Source organism: Mytilus galloprovincialis, chromosome 3 (genome assembly GCF_965363235.1).
Source record: "Mytilus galloprovincialis chromosome 3, xbMytGall1.hap1.1, whole genome shotgun sequence".
Classification (NCBI taxonomy): domain Eukaryota; kingdom Metazoa; phylum Mollusca; class Bivalvia; order Mytilida; family Mytilidae; genus Mytilus; species Mytilus galloprovincialis.
The window spans coordinates 39,442,326-39,452,027 of record NC_134840.1 but is presented as its reverse complement, the minus strand read 5'-3'; the positions used below and the strand labels follow the sequence as shown (position 1 = coordinate 39,452,027).

Genomic DNA, 9,702 nt, shown 5'->3' with positions numbered 1-9,702 from the left:
ACAAATAAGTTAATATTAAAAAGGTACCATATTTGAATCCTTTGTTTTTAGTATCGAAATTTGCATCAATCCTATAGGTTTTTTTTTGGCACAGAATGCAATTTGCAAAACATTATCTCCGATTTTTTTTTAAATATATCAAGTCTTAATATGGAATATTGAATGGAACGTTTTCTGTTTCAATACTTTTAGCAATCAAAATTGTTCATTTGTAAAATTGACCTTTCAATAATTAATCTGAGACCTTTTAATAATTAATCTGGGACACGTTTTGTAGCATTTGCTTCTGTTTTATGTGATGAAATGGAGAAAACACATTTAGTATCTCCTACGCTTATAACGCAAAAACCGTTATAAATTGCCCCTACATTTGGCGAGAAAATAGTTTGTTGTGCTACTTTACAGGTTGTAAAGCGGGATGTTGATTACTCTTAATTTTCTCAAACTAGACTGTTACATTTACCGGAAAAGCTAGATTCTAGGTCTACGCTAGCGACACAATGTCTGTATTCGGTAGTTCAAAATGTCCGTTTTCGCATAGATTGTATGAACATATATACTAGAACGTGTGTATATTTTATTGTAACTCCTAACTTAGTGATAGTTATAGTTACCACTTAGCATATTCTCAATCTTTTAGGTGCTGGGTATGAGGACACATTTAAATTGGTGATCAAATTACAAAGAATCCAATGTACCTAAATTGAAAAATTACAAACATGATGGTGTGTTATAAAATTTATATATTTAGATAAACAGAATCGAAACTTGTGATAAATAGCATGCTACTCCTATATTTAGTTCGGTGATAAGTTATATTAGTGATTATTGTTTACCCAATACCGGATTATTTATAAAAAATGATTCTTATCTAGCTAATCCTATGACATCTCTAAATTCTTAATTCAGCGATCATGCAATTTTCAAACCGAGTGTGATATTTTGAAACTGCGTGAAACACATTCAAGACATTCAGGACAAGACTGGTTTTGGCAGAAACGATACAAACTTCAACAAAATTAAAAGTACTGCATTTAAAAGTAAAGCAATAGCTACACGTTCACCTTGAAAACAAAACCATGGCTTATATCAGTAACGATTTATTTGTTTCATTCCCCTTTTGTATTTTGTGATATACATGTACCTTTTTAATTGCGTAGCCTATATTAAATTATTTCATACTTCCTTTTGAACTCTTTACTCTGAGGATTAGATTCGTGTTGACTGTTTTAATTATGTTGTGGGAGAGGTTGTATCCTATCCTTTTTATGCTTTATCCTGACTCGAGGTGATAAGGGCTTGGCAAATTGTTTAATCATTGCTGTAGATGTTTTTTTTGTGTGTTGTTATGGTTGTTTTTAGTCTCGTTGACGTTTACATATTACATACATTTGGTGATAAGTTGGTAAAATGATTCTGAATGGTTTCACTTTAAGGACGAATCATTTGATTTTTTGCGTAGGTCCCATGCATAAAATAAATAGATATAAGAAGATGTTGTATGAGTGCCAATAAGACAACTCTCCATCCAAGTCACAATTTAAGTAAACCATTATAGGTAAAAGTACGGTCTTCAACACGGAGCCTGCCTAAAAGCTGCATATTGTCATATATCAACTTCCCCTCCCGTTTTACATTCTGACCTTTGATTCGTTAAGAATACAACCTGATTAAGGTGGCACAACAGACTATTTTTTTTTAAATGCTATTGTTTATGTTTCAAACGCCGTATATATATCCTTAGTTGAGACATAAAGAAACTTAAGGTAAGGAAAGAAAGAAAAATCAATGAGTTTACTTGTTTACTATGTAAATCATATTACATACGTTATATTAAAAAGGTACCATATGTAGAGAAATTTTAGATACTTTTTGAAAGTCATTATTATCGAAATAAGACCGTTCAATTTTGCATCAATCATGTAATTTTAATTAGCGTAAATAAGCACAGAATACAAGTTGCCGAATTTTTTCTCGATTTTTTTTATTATCAAGTCTTGATATGAAATAATGAATGGAACTTTCTTTGTTTCAATAATTAAAGCAATCAAAATAGTTCACTCTTCAATAATTAATCTGAGACACGTTATTGTAACATTTGCTTTTGATTTTTTTTTTTTAGATGAAATGAGGGGAAAGACAACATTTAGTATCTCCTCCACTTACAACAGTAATTTTAAAATGTGAAAATGTGAACGGTTTATTTTTCTATAAATGTCCTTCCATATGTAATTGCAGGTAATGGTAGATGTATACACGTATTCTTGCCAGTCTCTCCTTTCATATAGAACTTTATTTGTCTTGATATCTATTCAAATGATATATCGTTAAAATTGAGATTAGACCTATTTTTTACGAACTAGACTTTTGGGTTATTTATACCTAAAAATACAGATTATGGGTCTACGCTTAGCAATGCTTAGTGACACAATATATGTATTGAGACTTAAAAAATATTCGTTCGCATAGATTTGTATGTGCATACTAGAACTTGTATATGTTTTATTGTAATTCCTAACTTAAGGATAGTTATTGTTACAACTTGACATATTCTCTATCTGTTCAGCGATAACAACTCGTACAAGGAAGAAGTAAGAATATTAATTGTACATATATTGCATTTGTAATCAAAGTCGAGTATGTCTCTTTATGTCGCTAATTCAAACAAATAACTGTAATTTTGACTGATAACGTTTTTAAGGGTCGGTACATATATATAATATAATAATAATTTCTATAAATAGTTTATTTCTACGTCAAGAAAAAAAGTATAAATAGACTAACATGTGAAGGTCATATTATAGATTGATTCAACGATCTGTGTGTACGCATGTTATTTGTTATAATTAACAGGATCTACATGCCAGAATACGTTTGATTTGTTCAACTTATATGACACTTAACTGCAGGTGAAAAGAATCAAAATTGGGAAGAATGAACAATTGAGTAGTAAACCTCGTCTAACAAAGGTATGATTAACAAGTAACAAATTAAAAGCTTTCATTGATCAGTTGATGTTCTGGTGGTCATGGAACATCTCCCCCTTTTCAATCTTTTGCCTGGTGTGTCATAAGTCTTTGAAAACATGCAACCAGCAAACTGAATAGGTTTCAGATCTTATGTAACTGGCTCTGAGGGAACTGATGATACAACACAGTAGTCAAGGAGAAAGGTTTGTGCAATGATATGTAACCGGAGAGCATGTATCTACTCTTCAAATTTATATCGTCACCACCGAGATTCGAACCCTGGTCGCCTGCGTGACAGTCAGTGCGTTAACCAACAGAGCCAAATAATCGATTCCCTAACTCAGTTGATTAAGACAGGCTTTATATGTTCTACCTGTACTCAGGAGGGGAAGCAACCCCGCTACAGATACTAAAAAGAATTGAAGTGCGAATACGATGACATAATATTTGAAGGACAAATATACCGGCAATTTTCTCATAGTCTAAATTGTTTTAGTAAATCAATTATAAAACTAATTGTCAAGATCACAAATTAAAACCGAGAGAATCGCTTGAACTCTATGGTTGAATCGACAGGACACGTGTCTCCTGCTTTGCATGTATCACCCACCATGTGTACAATATACATATATGTATGGCCCTCTAAAGTAACTCGTTAAATGAAAACACATGAAAGAAAATTAACCACTTTAATAAAGATGTACTTATAATTGGTTAGTTTTGTCCTCTTAACATTTATTTATCAATCTATCTTTCGTTGGCTAGAATTTTTTGTTTTTTATTATTCTTCTACTAATCTGCATGAATACACTATCACAAAATATGGGGTATTCATTATTCGTAGATAAAGGAAGTGCAACAGTTAATTTTTTGACTTAAATAGTAATTGTCCTACAATACTTTCATAGGTATAGGAAGATGTGGTGTGATTGCCAATGAGACAACTCTCCATCCAAATAACAATTTAAAAAAAGTAAACCATTATAGGTCAATGTAAACATATTCTATTGTGTCACTCATTCTAGACTCAGAAATCTTTCTGTTAAAACTTAATAAGAATAATTGTCTCTGCTGATACAATGATAAAAGGCTATAAAACGTGATTTTAGATGTAGTGAATATTTTTTATATGAGGTTCATAGTCGTCACTATAATGGAGATGACATTGCTAAAAAAAAACAAAATATCACTATCAGACATATACAAATATTAAAATCTAATTCGATACATTTATTCAATTTTAACCCCATCGCAAGACAGTACTGCTTTTGTAAGAATAAGTAAAATGAACATGAAAAATCGACAAATTATACCTGTAGATTTTAATCATTACGACATCTGTCAAGTAAATATATTGATTAGAACAAATCTGTTACCATGATACATGTGAAAGACAAATAGTTTTAAAAGTGTATTATAATTTTTTTATCTTGTACTTAAGGCCTTACATGCATAATTAAGTCTCGGTTTGAGATGTGAACTTTTCAACCTCTTTCAGTCAAAATATATCTTTTAATGCATACCAATATTTAATTATTGACGGGGTGTACCATTGTTGACTGACAGTAAACAAGCAGATGTATAAATATTCAAGCACTGGTAATATAAACATGATACCGATTTGATAGTGTACAACTTATTTGTTTGACAATTTGATGTCGGTTTAAATTGATGCATAATGTATATAACATATTTTTAAACGAAACAAATTGTGTATTGAATTACTGAGTTCTGCTACACCGAGTTATGTCGTCTAAGCGTACCTGAAAATGCTGAAAATTTAATGTTAGAATGATATATGCCATCATAAAATAAATATATGTGATGTTCGGCAGTATTGAGCATATAACGAACTATCAAATCTATAAGAACGCATCTACATTCAAGTTGACTTCGTTCCAGTCATTTTTAAGTGATTTTATGCACTATAATACATATTTGAGAAAATAATGGATTTTCATATTCTTTTCAGGATTGTAGAAGATGAATGTGGAGTCAATAAAGTAAGTGCGGTTTTTTTTTTGTAGAGTTGTTGGGGTAAAAGAACCATCATTGACCCAATATGAATTGCGTATTTCATTCTTTAAAACCACATAGAAGAAATAACATTAATGGTAAATAAGTTTTACTGCAACAAATGCCCTTTTAGTCAATAAATGCAGATGTCTCGTCATTAATGCTCGATGCCAAACTATTAGAAAATCCAAAACCTCATACAGACGTTTGCAGAGCTGATAAAACTCTAAAGTATACATGATGTTTTTTTGGTGGTCCTTGTTATCTATCTTATTTTATTTACACATTTACAGTCCCATATAATCTTAATGTTTAGAACACGACGAATTGTACTTTAAAAAACCTTGATCTCTCTCATCTGAAACAGTATATTGGTTATTTGCCTTGTTAGTGGGAATTATTATGAATCGTAACTTAAATTTATTGTCAAGGATCTTAGAAGCATCAAACTATTATTCTAAAATGAATGCGAGCAATAGGATTTATCTCATCGAAAACATAAAATACTACTAGAGGGTAATATCAAATGGTTATTATAATATCTGCTGCAGTAAACTGAACAGCATTTCTTTTGATTTATTACAGATGAGAGGTCTAACAAGACATCATTTTGTAGTCGCCATTTACAAATGAAATCGACAGGAAAGTCCTAATACTATTGACTAGTATTGTTGTACAACATCATGAAAAACGTACTGATCATTACTAAAATAATACAACCCTTTTAAAATAAATCTAATAAAACAACTTGCATATCTTGTATTATGAATTTATTTTTCACTTTTTTAATATGTAATGTTACTATTCATTTCAGTGCTGTGTGTGGAATAGCAATTGTCCAAAGGATATTTGGTCCTGGACCTACAGAAGGATCTAATCATATTAAACTACAAACCGCTGGCGGTCCAGATTCTTTGTTTCAGAGAGTTATTTTAATGAAAAACATTTACTACGATTCAAAACGATTCCATTTCCACAAGAATGATAACATGCATTTTAGGGTACGATAATCTTTATTTCTCAATACTTTGGTATAGATATAAATATAATTGAAAGATAATATAATGCTTTAAATAACACAATAATGATGCACTCGCAGATCATGAAGATATTTGTCACAGATACTCATTGAAAACAGTATTTAACATGGGTAATCCAGTTTCAGTTGAGTCGTATGAATTTTGAGTGGAAAATTATTGTCACTGATTGTGGTAGACAAAATCTGTTTGCAACTTTTCTACTATGCATCGCATCTGGAATAAATCTGTACTTTATTTAATCACATTTAGGGCGAAAAAACAGTATCAAAATTTGCCAATTTGAAAGAACTATAATGTCTTAAAAAATGTTTAATCCTGGTGTCAATGATGAGCTTATTTTAACGAAAATTGTCTATTATTTATTTTTACTGTATTTTTGGAATTTCGATAGACCAAATAATGTATAGGATCAGTGTCATTTTGTAAGACATCGTTTGCATTCGAAAAAAATAGGACATTTTGTTAATTCATTATCAAGGCAGACGCTTATTCTATGATAAAATATAAATAATGAACACATAACGTTGTTAAAAATAATGTAATAGAAAGACCATTGTTACCTTTCACATAAAGAATACTTTGGATCCGTGTTATTTTAATAAGTGCAAGATAGTTTATGGATTTAATTGAAAATAATAATTTGGTAAGATGTCATCACTAAACAAAAGCACAATCCAGCACTGTGATTCAAATGATTTTGGGTCACAGTTATCTTTGAAATATATTATGAGTATCTTTTTTAGGCCTCTCCAAAATAGTTAACAATTTATGACAAGTCAGTCTTAATAAACACTTATTCCTAAATAGGTGTTTGTTTGCTTTCAGATTCGTTATGATGAAAAGACAGATTGGCACAGAATAGAATTTGCCTCACTAGGTTCAGAATGTTTATTATGTAGATCTATACGAAAACATTGTGATTTATCGTTCAAGAGAGATTTGTGATGCGTAATGGTTTTAATTTTCTTGTTATTTGAATTATAATGGGTTTTAAAATAAATTGTTTTGTTGATACTCCGAGTTATCTTTCTTTCCAAGACATCACAAGAATAGTAAAACTTAGATATCTTTCTTTCCAAGACATCACAAGAATAGTAAAACTTGGATGAAGTAGAAGTTACAAGCAATACAACAATATTATTATTATTAATGTTTATTATGATATCTACACACTTCATTTCTAAATTGTTTTTATTTTGTATTTCTTCTTGATTTGATTAACCTCTTTGTAACTTGTATTTATACGTGAGCTAACGAGAATTAGATACAAATTGTACAATACAACATTTGTCGTTATTGATTTGTTTGAACGGTGACCAGATCGACCTGTCTTTGTAAAAACATATACTACATACTGTTAACATGTTCAACACCTGCACTTCATGACTACAGGTATAGTCTCTTGTAATATGGTACATTCCATTTCCGTTATATTTTCAGGTCAACGTTTTATATTTAGTTTCCGACTAAACATCCTTAAACAAGATTCTAAACGAAAAAATTAAGAGTTAAAATTAAGATTTAGATGAAAATGTTTAAATTAGAGAAACCGTAAGAATTAAATCGCCATTTTACGTTTTCTGATGCTATAGATATATGTAAATCGACTAAATAAAGGCAACAGTAGAATACCGCTGTCCGAAACTCATAAATCAATAGAAAAAAAAAACAAACCTGGGTTACAAATTAAAACTGAAGGAAACGCATTAAATATAAGAGGAGAACAACGACACAACATTAAGATGTGACACACTCAGAAACGAACTAAACATTAGACAAAATCCGATGAGAATAACAAATATAACATTAAAACTAAATACATGAATTTTGGATAGAAAAGTACAGTGAAATGTCTTATAGCAATGCAAATTCACACTCAAAGATAAGAGGAAACAAACGACACAACAGAAACACAACGTTAAAATGTAACACACAATTGCACAGACAGATATAGATAATCCCGATCTTGTTAATAATGATTTTCCACCAACGGATAAAAAGTAAAATCATAAAAATACTTAACTCCGAGGAAAATTCAAAACGGAAGGTCCCTAATCGCAAAATCCAAAGCTCAAACACATCAAATGATTGATGTAACTGTCATATTCCTTACTTGGTACAGGCATTTTCTTGTGTAGAAAATGGTGGATTAGTTTTTATAGCTAGCTAGGTAAAAAATTTAAAAATTGGGGTAAAGCAGTCAATAATGACTGTGTTAAAAGTTTTAAATTAATCACCACAACAACAAACAAATATGTAACAAAGAAACACAAAAATGTATACAGACAAAGCACATTAGCAAGAATGAATGACAAGAGTTACAAAATATTTCATAGCACAATAACATAATGACGGGATTACATAGTCACGACAAATGCATATAGATAAAAATAACCAAACATGTATAACGAATAGAGAAAACATTAATGATGAAAGAAGGCTGAATTCGTGAATGTCGAAGTCTTTACCATTTAAAAACGTACTCGTGCGAAAAAAGGACTACTTGATTAGATTTTGTATTGATTAAGGAAGTTATTTTTTAGGTTGACTGAAAAATTATCTGGTTCGCATCGTATTGTTTTACCATTGATTGTTATAAAAGTTAAAAGTTTTATGCAAACTTGAATCAAGGTCACCATACTGGCAATGTTCACTAAATTGGACATGTTCAAGATGTTCTTTGCGATTTTGTGAGTGCAACTGGTAGAGTTCGGATTGAACAATGTGGGTGTAACGATTCAGAGATTAAAGGAGAAGTACATTAGCGAAGGACCCTTTCAAGACTGTTTGATATTACTCTACAATATTATTATTTTTTTGGAAACCATCGAAGGGCATTTTGAGAAGTTAGACTCCGTTTCATGCGATTTAACCAAAAAAGTCAGAATTTGAAAGAAATCAAATAAGTTTTTGGAAGGAAGAAGTGAGGTAATTCTAGTAGGAGTTCTCGTGTCCGCGCGGGGGTATTACATAAACTCATCACAGATATCAGGATTAAAATTATATATTTACGCCAGACGCGCGTTTCGTCTACATAAGACTCATCAGTGACGCTCGAATCAAAAAATGTTTAAAAGGCCAAATAAAGTACGAAGTTGAAGAGCATCGAGTATCAAAAATTCCTAAAAGTTTTACCAAATACAGCTAAGGTAATCTATTCTTGAAGGTAGAAAAGCCTTAGTTTTTCAAAAAATCAAAGTTTTGTTGACAGTTAAGATATAATTATGAAAATATCGATGATCACTCAAGTCATCACAGAAGTGCTGACTACTGGAATGGTTATACCCTCGGGGAAATAAATATTCACCAGCAGTGGCATCGACCCAGTGGTTGCAAATAAACTCATCATAAAATCAACTCCCCATTCTTACCGGACGTGACTGCGTATTTGTACATCCAGAACAGCAAAATGGGTAAGGGGCAGAGTGACGGAGTTCATACTACTGCTGAATTATCACCAGTATGATAAGCCCGTATGATGTTGATGTTCGTTTTATATATGCACTAACTTAAAACCAGGTTCAATCCACCATTTTTTACATTTGAAAATTCCTGTACCAAGTCAGGAATACGACAGTTGTTGTCAATTCGTTTGATGTGTTTTATCATTTGATTTTGTCATTTGATAAGGGATTTTTCGTTTTGAATTTTCCTCGGAGTTCAGTATTTTTTAAAAA

At 31.0% G+C, this 9,702-nt stretch overlaps 1 long non-coding RNA gene across 1 annotated transcript; it reads left to right on the top strand.

Moving 5' to 3' along the window:
* The first annotated feature begins 2,797 nt into the window (after nt 1-2,797).
* Nucleotides 2,798-7,039, top strand: LOC143067909 (uncharacterized). The gene is made up of 4 exons (XR_012976061.1): nt 2,798-2,969; nt 4,942-4,972; nt 5,800-5,986; nt 6,851-7,039. It is a non-coding gene; the product is annotated as an uncharacterized LOC143067909 (long non-coding RNA).
* Nucleotides 7,040-9,702: the final 2,663 nt, after the last annotated feature.